Source organism: Giraffa tippelskirchi, chromosome 6 (genome assembly GCF_054371585.1).
Source record: "Giraffa tippelskirchi isolate mGirTip1 chromosome 6, T2T-mGirTip1v1.2.pri, whole genome shotgun sequence".
Lineage (NCBI taxonomy): Eukaryota > Metazoa > Chordata > Mammalia > Artiodactyla > Giraffidae > Giraffa > Giraffa tippelskirchi.
This window is the reverse complement of record NC_137280.1, coordinates 66,266,111-66,286,649: the sequence shown is the minus strand read 5'-3', so window position 1 is coordinate 66,286,649 and position 20,539 is coordinate 66,266,111. Positions and strand designations below refer to the sequence as shown.

The following is a 20,539-nucleotide window of genomic DNA, read 5'->3' as shown; positions in this document are numbered from 1 at the left end:
AAGCAAAAATGTGTTTATTCATTCCATTTGTAGTAGCATTGATCCACGAGGAGCTTGTGAGGAAAACCAGAGTGGTTAGGCTTTGAACATAAATAGCTCCCATTCATCTTCTGTCTGATCGAGGAAAAGTATAACAACAGATTAAGGATTAATAGTATAGCAGCAATTAGAAACAGTACAAAGTTCTGAAGCAGAAGTTGCAGACTGATGGTTCATCAACCAAATACAGCCCTCAGACTCTTCCTTTTGGCCTACTGAATGTTTCCAAAACTTACTCAATTACTTTATAACGTCTCAAAATGGTACCTAGCAGTGGATCACCTGCTTTTTTAGCCTGGCATGTTAGTAGCTATGGCACTCTATAAACGAAGCCCCAGTTAGCACTTCCGACATGATCTCAGCATCTCACTTTGCACCACCTGTTCTAGAGGCTCTTGAATACAGAAGTAATAGTAGATCTAATACTGTTAATGCAGCTCAACCTTCAACAGTGAGTAAATAGGAGGTAGAATAGAAAGCATGAAGATTTTAGGTAGTGAGAGTTTTAGTTGAAAAGGGATATGTGAGAAAGAGTAATTGCAGAGAAATCCAAGGTTTTTAACTGAGCAACTGTAAGGATAGAAGTGTCATCAAATGATGGGGGAGACTGCGTGTAGGTCAGGCATGAGAAGTGAGATGAGTTCAGTTTTGAGCATGTTAAGTTTGAGCTATGAGCTATCTGTTAAAACATCCTAGTGGAGATACTGAGTAGGCAGTGCTATGAAAGTGCAGAGATGGAGAGAAGTGTCTGGACTGGATAAACTTGAGCAAGTTTTAAATTTTGCTAAATTTAGATTCAGAAAGTTATGAGATAGGATGAGGTCACAAGGAGAGCAGAGGATTTGCAACTGAGTCCTGGGACATGTCAGCGTTCAGGGATTTCAGAGAAGTTCAGCACAGGAGATGAAGAGGGAGCATCCAGTGAGGTGGGACAGAAAGGAAAGGAGGTGTGGTGTCCTGAAGGACAAGTGTCTAGACCTGTTTTCACCTCCTAAAGCAGAGCCCAGGAGAGGGACTCTTTAGGCAGGTGATTTCTTAGGGGAAATGTTAACAAGAAACAGAAGTTGGACAACTAGGGCAAGTGAAACAGAAAAGGAAAGTCAGTCTAAGGGAGTATTATTGACCTGGTCACTTCTGTGAACATTTGGGCTTGATCTTGAAGGAGCCCTCTGAGAAGATATGAACAGTATGCCTGTTGGTGGGAGGAAGAGGGTGTTTGTCTACCAGACTTCATCTCCCCAGTGGCCAGTGATTGCCCAGGCTCTTGGTATTAACACCTCCATACTTCCAGGTTCATTATGACTCAGGATGGCCTAAGAGTTCCTGCAGGCGTCTCTTATTGCAAAGCCTCTGAGCAGGAAGTGAGCCCCACCAGTGCAGCAAGAAGCTACGGGGAGGCGCCTCAGCTGGAGTAGAAATGAGAGGCGGGGCATGAGGGTGTCCTGTCCAGCCCACCATTTAACTGTTTGCCATTTAGTTCCACCTACTATGAAGGTTTCAAGATGGTGGCTGACCACAGTTTCTACACTAGACTTATGACAGAAAGGTTAGCGGAATAATGTTCATTAGTTCAGTCAGCTACTAATTATAGACTGTCCTCACCTTCAGCCAGCACCCTTCAACAGGCCGAAGCATTTTCCTGGTAGAGTGACCCAGAATTTCTTCCCCAAGGGATCAGTGCCTGTGGTTACTTTATCCTTTCTGGGCTGTGGTTGCTATAGTTGTCCATTTACAGTTGTCAGTGTGCATGGCAGCCTCAGTCCAATCCCCTGGGTTCTCTGTATACTGTCTCTTGTGTAGGAGCTGCCATAAGTCCTCATGGTTAGGGGTCAGTTTACAGGACCCTCCCCCATTATTATCCTGTTTGGTTGTTGCTTCAGAACTCTTCTTGCATCTCCTGACAGAAGTGCCTTCCCTTCTCCCCTAGAATCAGAACTTTTAATTCAGTGGACCCTAAGGTTGCCAATCTGCTGTTCATCTTTTGGTTCCTATATATGTGTGTGTCTATATATATATATATATATATTTTTTTTTTTTTTTACTCTGTCAGAGAGAGAGCACCACATTTCCACCTTGGGAACAGTGTGTCAGATCACGTACCACTTGGAAAACTGCCAATTCCCTCAAGATGTTACCAATCTTTTATATATAGAAAGTTTTGTTATATTTGTTAATCTCAGACTCTTGGGTTATACCAGATAAATAGGGAAAGAAATCTTCTCATAAAAGTGATTAGTTACATTAGTCAAATGTTTCCCCTCATTCTATGTGAATTCAGCTAGTCATATAGCTATAGTTGTTCTTAGTTGCAAAGTTAAACACATTCTGAAAACTTTATTTCACCTAAAATTATTTAATAAGGCTTTGAAATAGTAAAACCAGTCCTCGAGAGGACTTTGTGGTTCAGTGAGTTTTGCCAGATGTGCCTCTGGCATTATTGTCATGGAATATAAGGATCTTAGTACTTGCAGTAAAACTGATTTCCTAATACATTGAAACTGAACTTAAACTGTGATAAGAATATAGAAACATGCCTCTTTTGATAATTTTACAAGAATAAAGAGACATTACTAGTTTTTTCTCTTGGCATCTGAATAAAGAATTTCTTTATTTTTTTCTCTTGTTACCTCCTGCTTCATAAGCTATGATGAGAACTGAGTACTTGGTACACCTATTTGTCTTTGAATATCTTGATGGTGACAACTAGGGTATATCACTTACTGATATTTCTCAGGGCTTAAGATAATGCCTTAGTAAGTCCTCCATAAATAGTTGTTAACCCAAGAGGGGAAGGATATGGCTTATGGATGTGATATATGATAGCATTGATGAACTTTGTGGTTAAAGTTAGTTTTAATAAAGTTAAACTTTGTTTTAAATTATAGTAATGTTTTAGACTGTCTTCCTTTTTCTTTTCTTTAAACAGATAAGAGGGACACGAACAGAATCACCAGCACTGGCTGAAGGTAAATATGTCTTTGGGGGAAATGATTATTCAAATACAAGTGAAAAGTTATGGTTTAAAAGAAAAATGATACCTGCTAAACATAATTTAAGGAAAATGTTCTGTGCATATTATTGAACTGCTAAAAATGTCTGTAGGAAATACCCTATATTGTTTAGTTTCTGGCTTAGAATGGGAAGTAATGTAGATTAATTGGAACTTTTTTTTTACAGCTTCCTTTCAGTAGGAGAGGTATGTGTTTTTCCTTGAATTCCTTTTTAAGTCATTTTAGCTATCACCAGTATAGCGGAGCAGGAAAAGTGTAAGCCATAGTTCTAGTAGTTAAAAATAAAATATATGTGTTTATTTTGAAGCTAGCTAGAAGGAAAGACATTTTTACATACTTTCTTAGATAAGAATTCTACCTATAATGGATTTTGGTCCTTTTATAAATTTTTTAAAAGTAAAGGACGCAACAACAGTAAATAGTCACTGTTAAAGGGTCCTGCGTACCTAACCATTTACAGTCCTGTGATTGTTTTAATTATAACAAGTTGATAGGTATTTGGAAATTAATTTTTCTATAGATATACTTTGTGTTGTTTAAGTGAAAAATGATCAGCTTAAAGTCCCTTTCTATGTTTTTTCTAATCATAAGCAGGCATTTATATTTCAAAACTCGCCTGTCATTTTATTAGAATGGATATGATTATGACAGTTATGGCCATTCTTTAAAATTGTAATCACCTCACCTACACTCTCTGTTATAGGGCAGGAGTTACCCCCCTTTTATTTTGTTGTTGTTTCATGAATTCTAATAATGATCCATGATTTTATGAAGTAAAGTGCATAGAATTAAAAAAGAAGCCAGTTATTATTGAAATACAGTTAACAAATATTAAAAATACAAATTTTTGATAATTACATATGCTTCTCACATTAGAGAATAAGCTTCAGTGACAATTCTGTTAAGTACTGTAATTTTAAATAATGATGAATTTGCAGTAATTGTAATATGAAAATACTTGTGATTTTTATCAATGACACATTCAATAGGTATTTCTAATCCTACTGTGACTTGTTGCCTATAATCCTAGTTGAAGGAATTGCAAAATTTCACATAAAGGTTAGTAAGAAGTTTCCCATTCAGGTTCACAAATCACCGAATTCTCTCTCTGAACCTCAGATAAAGAACTCCTATTTGTGAAAAATCCGTTAGACCTTTCTTTCTCCATCATGTTTGAGTAAGTGTAGTTTTTTATGTCTGTATAACTAATCTTAAAGAAGTAGAGTTATACATCCATTCCTTAAGAAATATCCTAAAAGAAATAGCTTTGAAAAAACTTCTGTTTGCTAATCAGTAATCACAGAAACAGCAACATAGTCTGTAGAAAAGGGAGTAGAAGATGAGCTAAACTTTGGAGAGATCCTGCCTTCAAAGAACTCACATTCTAGTTCAAGGAACATGAAATAAACATGTAAAAAATAACGTATCAGTTTGAGATACTTGAAGTTTAACACAAGAAATGCCATAATTGTCATAGGGAGGATGCGAATAGTAAGTGGTCTGATGCTTGTGTTACGGAAGCACAAAAAAAGGTCAAGACTTGTAAAATGTCACCAAGTGTCTTCCAGTTGCTTGTTTTGAATAGAACATTTGTGGGGGTTTTGTTCTGTTTTGTTTTTGGTTGTGGTCCTTTGATTCTTTCTGTCATTGTAATCTGACTCTGATACCATATTTTAAAGATGTTCTTAAAAGCTGCACTGTCAAGCGGCACAGGGATTGTTTGGTTAGCTTGGTTCCAGGAGGCCAGTGAAAACTGGGACCAAGGAGGAGAAATTAACAAGTTTCAGCTTCATGCAAGTTTTGTGTGGTGGTTGAGGGTGGGGTTCATGTCAGATTAAGTGTGTGTCATTTGATTATTGGCTGAAGTTTCTAAAAAAGTTTTTAAAAATTGACAAGTCTAGAAAGGTGTCATTTGAAAACAGAAAGACTTCCTCTTTGGATGTACTCATGCAGAGTGAAGTATTTAAGCAGAGACTCGATTACAGCTTGGCATAAATAGATGTTGTAGAATACATTCTTACTAAGATTAGATGGTCAAGCTTGAGTCTTCCATTTTAGTGCATGTCTTAGTTTGGGCTGCTTTAACAAAGGACCACCAACTAGGTGGTTCATAAACAACAGAAATTTATTTCTCACTGCTTTGGAAGCTCAGAATCAGTCCAAGGCCAATGTGGATGGTCCCTTCCTGGTCTAAGATTTTCTTATTCGTTGATGATTGGATATTAAGCCTTTCTGTCTGGTTATCTTTCACTCCTCATGGTGACTGTTAACGTTATGGAGAAACCACAGGGACGTCCCTGGTGGTCCAGTGGTTAGGAAGAGTGCTTCAAGTGCAGGGGGCAAAAATTTGATCCCTGGTGGAGCAGTTAAGATCCCATGTGCTACCTGGTGCAGCCAAAAAAAAGAAGAAGAAGAAACCACAGTCCACCCAAAAAAAAAAGGAATTCTTGCTTCAGAGAATACTTTATCTTTTAATTCAAATTATGAGGGAAAGTGGACAATTTTTTTTTACATTAAAAAAAAAATTTTTTAGCTGTGCTTTGTGGCATTCAAGATCTTAGTTCCCCAACCAGGAATCTAACCTGTGCCCCCTGCAATGGAACCATTGAGTCTTAACCACTGGACCACCAGAGAAATCCCTGAAGGAAAGTTGTTAAGAGCCTCTTAACCATTACAGTCATAATGTAATAACTAGAAATTCTTATTTGTGTATATCAAATACTGGCAGATTTCTTTGAGCTTGGAGGTCTCCTGTTTTCCCCCTCTCCTTCCTGCTCTGAAATCTCTGAGGGAAAAGAATGATGGTGAGTTTGTATTTCCTCCTTTTTACCACCTTGAGACCTCCTTACCTGGGAGTGAGGCCCGAGTTCCTTGCTCTTTCTGCTGTAGTTTGGTGGCTGGGAGAGAAATCAGAGGGTCTCATTCTTGGGAGAATGAGGCAGAATGTGTGTATGTAGTGGATGAGAACATCTCTGTAGCCCTTAACCTCCCTGCCAAGATATGTTAAAAGGCGATTTTTCTGAGGATGAATGTTAGGTTTTAGGATCAAGATTTTAAGAATTTTGGCTCTCACTGCTGTAATGCATACGAACATGAGAAATACCAATGCATATTTGTTCAGTGGTGATAAAGAGTGTTGTGGGAAGATATCATTGCTGTCTAGAGCAGCTTTAATGTGTTAGCAGTAAACCTTTGCCTGTTAGCCTTGCCCTTAATTGAGTTTCTCAGCTTTTGTGGAACTTATAATTATTCCTTTGCAGGTAGCACATTCCATAAGCTTATCACCTACTTTGTAAAGTTACAGTTTGTTTCATTTGACCTAAAGCTGCACCTTTTACGGATGCCCTTCGTTTAAATTTGCTCTTCTTTGATGAACAAGCTTTTTTCACTTGAATTTTAATTCATTCATTAATTCAACTAATGTTTATTGAGTAGTGACTGTATAATAGAATGTCTGCCTGAGGCTAAAGTTTTTTTAGGAATTTAAAAGCTTAAAAAGAATCCCATGAATCTACCAGCCATTGAGGGTCTAGAGTATTCCCTAAACCTTTGAAGTTTCCCAGCCCTATGGCTCTGTGCCTTCCCAGAGATAACCAATATCCTGAATTTTGTGGTTATCATTCCCTTGCATTTTAATATATGTATTTTTACCATATACAAGTATTGATACATATAATTTTTTCATGATTTCAAAATAGTGGTAGGTTTTAAGAAAGTGAATTCAGAATACTGTTTTTGTTCAGTAGTCATAGTTTTTAAAGAGAAACCTTCATAATAAATCCTTATAAAACAAGTACTTTTGAGTTTCAGGATTTTTTTTTTTCATGTTTCCATCATACACCATCTTATACACTCATAAGTCACTTACCTTAGAACTTTGTACTAGCCCTTGTTATATCCTGTGTCTGTCCCTGAATGCAGGACTCGCAAGCAGGAACCATTTCTTTGCTTTCTTCTAAATTTGCAACTCAGGCAGCTAATTTGCATAGTGGTTTAATTTTTAATGGCTGAGTATATGGAAGAGTACCCGTAATCTCTGAATCAAATTCAAAGATACCAGGACAATCTGATGTAATATTATTTTATCATGGTTCACTTTCATTTAAGGAGCAATATTGGTCTCCTAATTTATTGTACTTATTGTACATAACCAGGCATCCTAGTGAGTCTTTTACTTAAAATAGCTTAACTAAGATTATTCATTTTTAAATACTAAATTTAAGTGTATCCACTAGATGTCAGCATTAGGAAAGGTGTATCATACCATGTGTAGAATCATAGCCAGAAGAGATGTGAGAGGTTCAGTCTGAGTAGTAAACTGATCTGTGTAAAGTCACAGATTTTGTGATAGAGTCAGAACTAGAAATCAAAATCCCCCAATTTTCATTCCATTCTTTATGTCACATTTCTTTAAGGCCAATAACTTAACTCCATGAAATTGCTAGACTAGTAAAATATATTGATACTGACATGTGCTTGTGAGATTTTAGTACTGCTATAATGATACTGTAGCTGGGCACCTAGAAACACCTAGATCCTGCTTCTCGCTCTTTATATTTTTCAGAGTAAGGAAAATCAAAGTGTCACCTTATTAGGAGCTACACTAATACATGGTGATGCTAGATTAGATAGTATTGGTAAGGTTAAGAATTAAGTTATTCTCTTTGAGTCCCTCTGTATAAGTCAGCTTTCAACCAGGAAGGCAGAAACTTTGCTAAGTATTTTAAAACAGGAAATTTAATGTATGAATTTATTTACACAAGTGTTGGAAGCCCAAGCAAAATGATGCTGGGGTCTGTGTTTTTACGTACAACACTTCTATCACCCATTCTGGACTGTTTTCCAACACCACCTCTGACACCAAATGTGTGGAGTTTCTCCCTCACACCAACCAATTCCCCAACTCTCCAGACACCGTCTAGGTGTCCTGCACTTCATTTTGATTCTGACATTAACTGTGTGAAGTGAGTATACACCTCACAGGTTAAGGGCTCCGTGCCTTGAGACTGTCCCCACTCCAGATGCCAGGCGCAAGTCCTTGGCCTTCTCTACCTCTTACCAACCCCTTATGAATCAAGGCTTCTCACAACCCCCTCCTCACATACAGTGATCTGCTTTGATCAGTGACTCATAGAACTCAGGGAAACACTTTACGTACTTGTTTCAGTTTATTATAAAGGATTTTATAAAGGATACAGATAAACAGCCAGATGAAGAGGTGCATAAGGTGAGAGGTCTGGAAGTATCCTGAGCACAGACGTTTCTGTCTCTGTGGAATTGGGCTGTCCCACTCTTCCAGTGAGTAGCTGCATTTACCAGCCTGGAAGCTTCATAATGCAAGCCTGACTGATGATAAGTCATTGGCCTTTGATCAAACTCAATTCTTTTTTTACAATTAAAAAATGTTTAAAGCCACCCATGACCCTTCCTTTACAGAGAATAGAGAATATATTCATTGCAAAAAATAAAATTTCTTAACCTAATGTCCAAGGCTCTCTCTGATTCAGCATCAACCCAGACTTCAGTAGAGAGGAATGGCTAAGGGCACGTGGATGTGGGCCGCCCCGGTCTGAATGTCAAGAGGTCAGGAGATGGCGCTGAAAGTTGCAGCTGTCTGGTCATGCCTTGGCTTCGTGGCAACCAGTCCCCATCTTGAAGCTAACTAGAGGCTTGCCAAGAGTCATCTACAAAAACAAAAGAGGCTCCTGCCACCCCAGAAGTTCAAGGGATTTAGGAGCTCTGTGTAAGGAACTGGTGATAAAGACCAAGTATATATATGTTATATCACACGAGGTAGCGTAGATATTAATGGTACCCACAGGAAGTAACCATCACTTCTAAAGCAAAAGGCAAGAGGTGGGTTAGGAAGAATTTACATGCTTGAAGGAGGAAGACTGGATGCTTAGACCTCTGAAGAGGGCGGCCAGGCCTTTCCCTGCCGCCAGGAGTGCCATAGAAACTAGAGCTTGGAACCATAGCTGCCTTTTGCTCACAGAAAATGCTAACAGAACTTGAAAAACAGAAAGAAGGACCTTCTTTCTTCCCACCTTCCAGTTTTCTTTTTGTGACTCCCCCAGACAGAATATACTGAGCATTCAGCTGACAAAGTAGTCTAGGACGTGAACTTGACAGCTTCCTTGCCCAGCATCACAAAGCAGGTTATAGAAAGATTGGCGTGGGGAGTGAGAAATAGGTGAATAACCATCACAGTCCACCTCTGACTCCTCAGCACTCGCTTATCCGTGTTGAATTAAGGACGACAGTAACAGCAGTTTCATGCTTCCTCTCCAAATTTTTGTTCTTGGATAGCTCATGCTCTAAGGGTTCAGGTGCGAGGGGGAAAAGTTCTATGAATATAGAGTCACAGAGAGAATGAGGAGTCTCCTTATTTTGCAAGTTCAGTGGAACCAGACATGGGGGGAGACTTGCAGTCCTGGGAGCTCAGGTTCTGCTTAAGCACGTTTACCACAAAAAAGATGAGAAAACAGTAAGGTCAGGAGCAGAAGGGAAATCTTGGTTGTACTATGTAATGAGCAGGTGTTTGTTGCTGTCATTGTCATTGTGTCAATGATTCTGTTGAGCAGCTTTCTTGTTGGGAAGAAGGCGTGGAGGAAAGGGGAGAAGTAGGAGCAGGAAGGTGAGTGTGTGATGTACGTTTGCAGTGCCATCGGGAGAGCAGATAGCTTAATATCACGTTATTTATTGCAGATGCTTTATTGGCAGATTTGCTTGAATTGGTTATTTCTCTGCATTATACTGGTGCTCACCTATTGGGGGTTTTCAGCTTCTTACATAAAACTAGTGTGTTTAATACCATTAACTGCTGTGTTCCTAGTGTGAATTGCAGCTATATCAGAAGCTAAGAAGGAATTGTGATCATACTTCTCCTTTAAACTACTGTGTACCTAACTGATCCTTTAAATTAAAGAAATATCATTGGACTCACCTGTTTACAGTCATTAAGTTAATTCATTAGATGTTTATTGAATATGAACCCTGCCCTATATCGAGTATTGCCTTTGACTTTCCCCCTAGCTCAGTTGGTAAATCATCTGTCTGCAATGCAGGAGACCCAGGTTCGATTCCTGGGTCGGGAAGGTCCCCTGGAGAAGGAAATGGCAACCCACTCCAGTATTCTTGCCTGGAGAATCCCATGGACAGAGGATCCTGGCAGGCTACAGTCCACAGGATTGCAAGAGTCGGACATGACTTAGCGACTAAACCACTACCACGCTGAATATACATTTGACGAATAATTAATATCCAGTTAAGGGCAAAACTGAATATCATTATTGGGAAGATCCCCTAGACAAGGGAGTGGTTATCTACTCCAGTGTTCTTGCCTGGAGAATTCCATGGATAGAGGAGCCTGGCAAGCTACAGTCCATGGGGTCACAAAGAGTTGGACATGACTGACTGGCTGATGCTTTCACTTTTCAATATTCACCTAAGGCCAAAGCTGAAAATCATTGTAGAATAAACATCTGATATAGATGAATAAATCTGAAAATTTATCAAAATGATTATAATGGTATTAATTGTAATAGATTTAAAAGTTTGACCTATTGAAAATTTTTTATTCCTATACTATTGCCAGCTGCTAGCTTACTCCTGGAGTCACTTCTGCTGTTATTTGCAATATTAAATTGGCATGTGCTTTCAAATGGTGGTGATGTTGCAGTCTAGAAGCAGGTCTACAAACAGAACTTGGTGCAATGTTTGAAGAAGATGGTGCCTGAAATTATTTCAGAAGCAAACATGCCAAGTGAGATTGTTGATATCACTTGAATTATTTTCAAGTTTCTACTATTTTAGCCTATACTTGCTGCTTTGTGTAATCTCTTGAGAAATGTTTATCCTTAAACCTTAGACCTAGAAATATTGCACTGCAGTTATGTAATGGCTTTCAAGATAGCAAAGCCCTATGAGTTTCTACCTGCCTTTCTCTTTTTTATTCACCAGATTGCAACATTTTCTGTGTAGCAGATTGATGGAAGGCTTTTTTCAGGGTGTGTCATATCATATTTCTGTAATTACTCTCTTAGAGCACGTGAATTTGGTTATTTTAACAGGCTCTAGCAGGTGGAAGTTATTAGTAATATTTTTTGCTGAAGGTGGTGTTAATTATCTTCAGAGTACAATATGGATACTTTTTACAGTAAGGCAGACTTTTAAACATGTAATAACTATTTGGTTGAATATAGTCACAAAGCAATTCTGGACTCTCTTGTATCTCTGGTAGTTTGTCTTTGGAAGGAGAATTATTAAAGGGATTTATTATTTTTTTGCTTGTACAAGCTACAGTTTGTTACATTACATTGTGTAATAGTTTCTGAATACACAACTGAAGAGTGTGAACAAAATGTAAGCTTATGACTCTTTAGTCATTCCTGGCCTTCATCATGTATGTACCATTGTCAGTGAACATGGTGTCATAATGTTCATTACTGATTTTCCATCCAGGTAATACTGCTTCAGAGTCATGGTACAGGTTATATGAGAATCAGAAATTTTCTTGGTAGACAAGTAAAGCAGAAGCATAGCTGAATCCCATACCCACCGTCTTGTTGATTTTAAAGATTTTCAGAGGTCTGAATAGCTGTAAGATTGAGAAATAGCATATTTAATATTAAGTAAAATTTTATATGCAACAGAATATAGTTCAGGAACATTGTATGATCATATGTAATCCTAGGCAAAAGAAGACCTTTTTGCCTTGAATTCAGAGCTTGGGTAAATAGAAGAAATTAGTCTTTAACACTAAAAATGGTTGTCTCTAGTGATCATTTTGACAAATTTTTTTCACATTTACGCATTTTTAGTCACCATAAATTAAAAGAAATGGGATGATATTAAAGCATTCTTATGTAATTGATTGTTTTTAAGTTTTGTTAGAAAGAATGAACAATTTTTTCAGTATCTCCTTTTTCTCTTAACAGTTCATATTTCTTTGTGTTCTTTATTCATTTATCGAGTTGAAGATGATAATGGATATTGGCTTGATTTTGGAATTTGTCCTCCTCATAAAATTTTGAGGGGGCACAATTAACACTGTGATTTTAATTGTTTATCAGAAGATGTGAAGAATTCCCAAATAGTTTCTTTGGAGGATATATCGTCTAAAGGAAATTAACATTTAAACCCACACCTTAAAGCTTATTACTGTTTAATGTTATGAGTGAAGTTCAGGTTTACAAAGATCAGAATTCTGGTGTTGGCCAGTCTGCATCCTTATTTGTATTTTGGAGCCATATTTATGTCTGTGGGAGGATATTAGGTTCTTTGTAAGTTAACTTGGCAAACTGTAATTTTCTTGATGTTCATAGTATTTGAGAAGGGAGTAAGCTTTTCCTAAATTCTCAGGTCTTTTTTTTTTTTCCTTATTTTTTCAAGAGTTTTCAGTTGTCAGTGTTTATTTTGGTATTTCTTTTCTCCTCTTTGGAGTACTCCTATAATTTTACAGACAAATTTTTATTTCTCTCCCCCACCCCTCTCCCCCAAGCCACTGCACTGGGTTCTTGCTGCTCACAGCTCTCTGGTTGCAGAGCAGGGCCTGCTCTTGGTTGCATCTGCGGTGGCTCGGTGGCTCCGCTGTTGTGGAGCACAGGCTCTGGGCACGGCCTTTGGTGATGGTGCCTCCCGGACTTAGTTGCTTCTCAGCACGTGGGATCTTCCCAGATCTGGGATTGAACCTGTGTCCTCTGCCTTGGCAGGCAGATTCTCATCCACTGTACCACTGGGGAAGTTCTTTGTGTATTTTTAATCATGCAGTTATTCAACAGATATTTATTATTACCTGCAACATCCCAGGCTTTATTCTAGATGTGGGGGATAGAGTAGTGTACAAAGCAAAACTCCTATCTCCTTAGAGTTCACCTTGCAGTTGAAGACAGACTAAACAGATATTCAAAAGAATGAGGATGTGTTAGATGGTGATAACCATCAGTTTGGAAAGTGGATAGAGAGGAGAAAGAGAGAAGAGGTATAATGGACGGATTGGTGAAGGAAGCACTCTCCGAGGTGATCTAATTGAAGCAACGACCACAGGAAGTGCAATAGCTTGTTACTTAAAGGTCTGTGGGCAGAGCATCCCAGGCCAGGGCAAAGCAAGTTCAGAGATTCCAAGGAGAGAGAAGTCTTGCTGTGTTAGAGAAACTGCAGCAGGCTGTTGTGGAGAGTGATGGGAGTTGAGGCTGGAGTGAGTCAGGGAAAAATCATGCTGGGTTTTGTACGACCTGGTAAGGAGTTTGGATTTTATTCTGAGTGTAGGAGTAAGCTGTTGCATGTTTTTGAGTGGAGTAAAGATGTCCATTTGTATTTTTGAAAGATTGCTTTGCCTCAGAGATTGTAGTAGGAGGCAAAGGTAGAAGCAGTTAGGAGGCTTTTAAAGGCATCGTGGCAGGAGGTGATGGTGGCAAGAAGCAGGCTGCGGAGCAGTGAGGGAGGTGAGATGGGGCATCCTTTAAGCTAATGGTGAAAGTGTATTAAGGGGGGAGTGTCAGTTATGTCAGATGCTCCTGACAGGTGAAATAAGGTATGGACTTGAGAGCTGATAATTGGAATTAGCAATGGGTATTACTTGATGACCTTGCCAGAGCAGTTTTGGTGGTATGCTGCTAAGTCACTTCAGTTGTGTCTGACTCTGCGACCCCATAGACGGTAGCCCACCAGGCTCCGCCGTCCCTAGGATTCTCCAGGCAAGAATACTGGAGTGGGTTGCCATTTCCTTCTCCAGTGCATGAAAGGGAAAAGTGAAAGTGAAGTCGCTCAGTCGTGTCCGACTCTGAGTGACCCCATGGACTGTAGCCTACCAGGCTCCTCCGTCCATGGGATTTTCCAGGCAAGAGTACTGGAGTGGGGTGCCATTGGTGGTATAGGATTGGGCAAAAAGCAAGGTTGGAGTGGACTTAACAGAGAAATAAAAGACACTGAGTGTACGCAACTCCTCTTAAGGAATTTTCCTGCACAGAGAAGCTGGGAATAGAGTGGGAGCTGGGGAGGCAAATAGTATCAAGATGAGTTTTTGTTTTGTATTAAGATAGGAGAAATAGCTGCATGTATGCCGAAGAGGAGCATATAGAAGAAGAATAGCCGTAAAGCAGGAAGGAAACTCAGGTGAATGTATTACCCTAAATGTCACATGAAGAAAGTGTTTGAGGAAGGAGCAAATAATAAATTGGGTCAAAGGCTATTAAGAGGTTAAGAGGTTCAGTGAGTTGAACTGTGAGAATTGGCCTTTGGATTTTACCAGATGCAGGTCTCAGTGAACTTAACAGAGAACCAGCTTCCTCGTAGTAGTAGTGGGCATAAAAGCCAGACTGGAATGAGCTGAGAGAATGAAAGGTAGAAAAATAGGAAAACATAGTTACAGACAGCTCGTTTGACAGGTTGCTATAGGGAGGATGGGCAGGATGATGCGATTGTAGAGAGGATGTGAAGGGTTGCTTTTCATATAGAGGAGAACAGGCCCCCGAAGGAAGGGCATTTGTCAGAACAGGTGCAGAGGTAAAGCAAGTGATTGTTAATGAAATAAGGGGGGTAGAAAGGACAGTAGGTGTTTCCTTTTCCTGTTTTTTGGGGGGGTAAAAATATAAGGAGGTCATTTCTTCATGTGAGGATGGAATATACATTGGTTGAGGTTTGAGGCGATTTTTGTTAAAAGCCTGTGGAATAGTCAGTTGGTAGAGGTGGGGAGAGGAGAAGTAGGATTGCTCAGCTAACCTGAGAACACACTTCATGTCTGTGGTCACACGTTTAACGCAGTGGCTCTTAACTGGGGGCAGTTTTGCCCCCTGGGGAATATTTGATGTTATCTGGAGACAGTGTTGGTGGTCACAGCTGGGTTTTAGGGTGATACCAGGTGTCTAGTGGGTAGCAGCCTGGGATGCTGCTGAACATCCTACAATGTAGGGAACAGCCCTCAAACAAAGAATTATGTGGTTCAAATGTCAAGTTTAAGAAACTGTGATTTATAGTGAATCTTGTCAGTATGTTTGAGTTTTCCTTCCTTCTTCCCCCACCAAGAAGTATTTATTAAATTTATAAACTGGATGTGAAGAAAACTGACACTAACCAGAGTCATTCAGAATATGTTAGGTATGCTGAAGGAGAGAGCTGGGCAATGTGATGGAAGATAACCGGGCAGGGATACAGCTACTGTTGGTAAGGTTAGGGACAATAGCCTCTCTGAAGAGGGGGCATTTGAGTTGAGGCCTGAAGGGTGAGGGGCTTCCCCAGTGTCTCAGTGGTGAAGAATCCGTGTGCAATACAGTAGCTGTAGGAGGCAGAGTTAGATCCCTGGGTCAAGAAGATCCCCTGGAGGAGGCCATGGCAACCCACTCCAGTACTCTTGCCTGGAGAATTCCATGGACAGAGGAGCCTGGCAGGCTCCTCCATAGGGCCGCAAAGAGTCAGACACGACTGAAGTGACTAAGCACACATAGACGCTGAGGGATGAACAGAAGCCAGCTGTGAGGAAAACCCTTGAAAGTAGCATTCTAGGCAGAGGAGACCGCATTATAAGACCCCCCCGCCCCGACCTCAAAAGGGTAAATGAAGTAGCAGCATCTCTTAGGAATTTTCTGGAAAGAAAGATGAAATAGCACATTAACTGTACCATATAGTTGTGTTTCCAGGGGCTTCTGTTACTCTAGTTAAGGAAACTTCTTTTCAGATGTATGAGAAAATGGTCTAATGTATTTATTAAGTGCCTTTTGTGAGCTCAGAAATACATTTGACAGACTACCTGCCAGGAAGAAAATGTTCCTTTCCAGATAAGCTGCCAGCTTTGAAACAAGCATAAATAAGAGCTCATGGTCACAGAATTCCACCAGAAATCTTGCAAACACTTGAAGTAAACTATATCTGACTTCTGCATATTAAATTTCTTCTTAGCTTTTTTAGTAAATATTTATAATATTTAGTTTAAATCCAAGAATTACAATGAAAAGTAAATCAAAAGGAAATTCTTTACTTTTTCCTCCTGAATTCAGATGGTCAGACTTACAGTTTAGCATTGTAAATAGTAATTTTTATTATTTAACTTTGAAATAGTACCTCTCAAGTCTATCAGTATTTTGGACCAAGTTTTATATAATGTGAAAAATCTTTTATGTATTTTGTATCAGGTTCATTTATTCATCTGAAATTCAGAAATCGTATTAGTACTCTTTTAGATGCAAATGACAGAGGCCCTGCTCAACTAAAAAGGTAAAAAGGGACATTGATTGAAAGAAACTAGGATGCGTTAAAACCAGAGGAAAATCTAGCAACTGAACTGAGGCAATTGACAGCAGCTGAAACTTGGGAACAAATAGAATGAGAAACGAAGGACTTGAGGACATGTCATGTGACTCTCAACTGCATGTTGGCTTGTGACAGACTGGCTTCCTCCAAGGGCGGGAAACATGCGGGTTCCAGAGTCTCATGTGCACAGGTCCTGCCGCTGGGAGCAGACCCTGCGGGTCAGTCAGGCCACTCGGACAGCAGCCGGAGGAAGGGCAACGGCTGCTTTGCCAGGCGTGGGCCTGAAGGTTTTCCTCACACTCTGTTAACCCTTTCAGTGATCTACGAACCCTCTGCAGTGGAGGTTATTATTATATACATTTCACAGATGAGATGGAGAAGGAAATAGCAGCCCACTCCAGGATCCTTGCCTGGAAAATCCCATGGACAGAGGAGCCTGGCGGGCTACAGTCCGTGGGGTCACAAAGAGTTGGTTACGACTGAGTGCACACAGGTGAGAAAACTGAGGCATGAAGAAGTGAGGAAACTTGACTAAAGTCACAAAGCTTAGAAGTGGCAGAGCTGTGGGGGCGTGGGGGTTAAACCTTGGCAGTCTAGTACCTGACAGAACTGACAAATACTGTTATGTCATAGTCATTGAAATCAGTCACACTGGGGAGATGGAGAGGGAAATGGCACCGACTCCAGTATTCTTGTCTGAAGCATCACATAGACAGAGGAGCCTGGTGATCTATAGTCCGTGGGGTTACCTGAAGTTCGACACAACTGAGCAGCAGCAAACTCTTAGGCATTGAAATCGATCACTCTGGAGATGGAGAGGGTTTTTTTGTTGTTTTTTTTTTTTTACTGTAAACTGTGCAAGACAGCAGGAATATGGTTTTAATTTTTTTCTTTATTATTAAAAAAATAAGCAGCTTCCTGGTGGGTCATATGATCAAGAATCTGCCTGCAGTGCAGGAGAACCCAGGTTCATCCCTGGGTTGGGAAGATCTGGAGAACGGAATGGCTACCTGCTTCAGTATTCTTGCCTGGAGAATTCCGTGGACAGAGGATCCTAGCGGGCTACAGTCCATGGGGTCACAAAGAGTCGGACAGGACTGAGCGAGTAAAACTTTGACTTTATTAAAAGATAGTGTGTAGTGTAGTGTTAAGTCACTCAGTCGTGTCTGACTCTTGGCGATCCCACGGATTGTAGCCCGCCAGGCTCCTCTGTCCATGGGACTCTCCAGGCAAGAATACTGGAGTGGTAGCCATTCCTTTCTCCAGAGGATCTTCCTGACCCAGGGATCGAACCCAGGTCTCCTGCGTTGCAGGCTATTCTTTACCGTTTGAGCTACAGGGAAGACCATTAAAAGATAGGACAACTGATAATATTATAATGAACCATTTTCAGACCTTTGAAAAATTCCATGAGTTTTTGTTCAGAGGAACACATGATGTGGGTTGCCTGCACAGCCTCCTTCCTGTGTGCTGTGGAGTTTGCCCCCAGGAGACATTTGCCGCTCTCCAGAATCTTTTGTCTGTCACAACTTGTGTGGCAGGTTAGTTACTACTGGCATCTAGTGTGTAGAGGCCCAAGGTGCGGCTGAAGACCTTCCAAAGTGAGACAGACCCCTCTCAACAAAGGCATGAAAGTGAAAGTCGCTCAGTTGTGTCTGACTCTGCAACCCCATGGACCATACATACAGTCATAGAATTCTCCAGGCCAGAATACTGGAGTGGGTTCCCTTCTCCAGGGGATCTTAACCAATGCAGGGATCGAACCCAGGTCTCCCGCCTCCCGCATTGCAGGCTGATTCTTTACCAGCTGAGCCACCAGACTCGGCCCCAAATGTTAGTAGTCTTGAGGTTGAGAAACCTGTGCTAGATAAACTGGGCCATTTTCCAGCTAAGAGTCACTGTTTGGGATGAAGATGTAAAAAGAATTCTGAATCTTTGTGTACTTGTGAAGAATGAATAGGTCAAGACCAAGTATGATGCAGGGTGAGGGGTGTTAGTGTCACGTTAGGCTGCGGTGCCTCTAAAGAAGGACTAAGTAGTGGAAGAAATTTACTGAAGGAGATGTAGAAAAATGGAGCAGATACACTTCTCTAGTTTCATTATTTTCCCTGAGGATCAACTGAGTGCATCCAAGTACTAAGGTAAGGAAACTTGAATCTCTCCCTTCTGCCTCTCTCCTCTACCTGGTGGTGGTCTCGTAGGACTAATTATAGGGCAGCATTTTAGCAATATTCTTGACAAAAGTGGGCCATGGGTTTTGCAATTTAGAAAAATGTGGTTTGAGTTAAAAGAAACAGAGCCATTATTATTTTTTTTAAGTTACTTTGTGAATTTTGGTTTATAACGCAGGGAACATTTTAATTGGATGGTTTCTGTGTGCCATACACTGTGCTAATAAATCGGTATTTAATCTCATTGAACTCTCATAATAACCCTTTAAGATGGTTACTGTGAAATGTGTATTTTACTGAGGAAAACGAGTCCCAGAAAAGTTGACTACCATCCTCAAGGCAAACAGCTCTTTAGGTAGAGTTTTACTTTTGATTTGATTCCATAGATTAAGCTCTTTTAACACCAAATGGCGTGCTGCCTTTTCCTCTTAAAGACAGTTACTGTCCTTTCACATGCTGATTTTCCATCTGTGGTTGAAGTTTTGATACCAGTAGGTAATTCTTTGTATATTTGGTCTTAGTTCTTGTTAGTGACAGAATTTATATATGTTTGGAAACATACTCCATATATATTTGAAAGGTTTTAAAAGTTGAAGCTGTGAAATAGTTTTTTCCCAAATGTTCCTAAAAAATTTATTGAATAGATTTAGTAATACATTGAGATCATTCTTTGGTTATATTTTCTTGTATATAAAAGCTTGGTATTATTAAACTTTTTACAGTGTAGAAGATAATTAAGATGAAATATTTCTCTTTTAGTTTTAATCTCAGACAGTCCATCTGTGGCATACATTGTACAAAATCCTTTCAGTGAAATTCTGTGTAATAGGAATTTTAGTATCAAAAAGAACATAGATCCCTATTGCTGCTATAAGGGGCATTGTTTTAAGGGAGGGGTCCCTTCAGTGTTAACTATTGTTGTGAATAAACTAAATTGCTTTTAACATTTCTAAGAAGTGTATACCAGTTCATCAGATTTTGGTCTGTAAAGTGAATAACCGTTACACGCAGACTCTTTTTTCCTCTTTGGGAGCTTAGAGTTAGGAACATATGCCGGTGTCCAGGGAGTAGGTGAAGGAAGGGAGCACAGCACAGGTGGCCAGGGTGCTAACTCGGTTCAGATTTTTTTGTCATAGGGGTTGAGTAATAAGGTGTTTTCTTTCATTGATAAAAATATTGCTACTTTATATTTCACTTCATGTACCTTTACCAGAGCTTCCATATTTGGAGAAAAAGTATGGAGCTTAGAGGAGAGGAGGGGATGGGCTGTTTGTGGTGCTTTAGACTGCCTTCCCTATAGCTGCTACATCTTCAAGGTGTGAATCTGATTTCCTGGAGGATCCTGACCCCTCCTTACACCTTCATCCCCACTGAGTCATGGCAAATTCTTGGGAAAGGTTTATACCAGTGCATTGTTTTTCCTCTGCAAACTTAAAGAATTGTAATATTTGCTGGCTCCCTTTGTGTTGGTTTGCTCTATTAACTCCTAAGTTACATACTTTGTGTACAGTTGATATTGTTGAATAATCAACCTATGAGTTAAATAATAAAAAGTTTGATTAATCTTAGAAATATAGAAAATGTAGAAATACTGGTTTATGTTTGGTAAAATTAAAAAAATGAGTCATTAATTGGTATCTCCCTTCAGTCTTTAATGGTTAAGTGTGGTTTGAATACTGTCTTCCTTATACTCCTAATAGGATTTGCTTCTACAGGAGGGAAAATATCCCCAGTATTTAAAAATAATGGTCTCAGTATTTCCTTAGGTGAGAAATCTATTCTTAATGTTAATTTAAATTGAGAATATATGCCTCAAGCATTTTAAAGGAGTAACACTAGCATAGATGTTAATGAAATGTAACTGTTGTAAGTTATATGTAAAAATCTGATCTTTCTTTCCAGTTTTGCTTTATGTAAATTTTTTGATATGTGGAAAAGAGGGACAAGAGCTATAAACTCAGAGCCAAACGTGTTTTTGTTGTTCCAAATTTTCAATGCCAGAAGCATATAAACCCGCACCTGTTGGTAATCATGAGCAAGCCAGCCTTTGCCGAATCCCAGGCCTCTGCTTAA

General features: G+C 39.7%; 1 protein-coding gene across 21 annotated transcripts in view; it reads left to right on the top strand.

Annotated features, from left to right (window-relative positions):
- The window catches only part of CYRIB (CYFIP related Rac1 interactor B), a 147,824-nt gene that overhangs the window by 96,089 nt on the left and 31,196 nt on the right, over positions 1–20,539 (top strand). For 12 of the 21 annotated variants that reach the window (XM_081504035.1, XM_081504038.1, XM_081504052.1 and 9 more), the window contains one exon: positions 2,966–3,005. The gene's annotated coding sequence lies outside the window, so the exon portion shown is untranslated. Of the gene's footprint in view, positions 1–2,965; positions 3,006–3,216; positions 3,236–20,539 lie in introns of all 21 variants that reach the window. The other 9 variants (XM_081504039.1, XM_081504047.1, XM_081504034.1 and 6 more) reach the window with 1 other exon arrangement.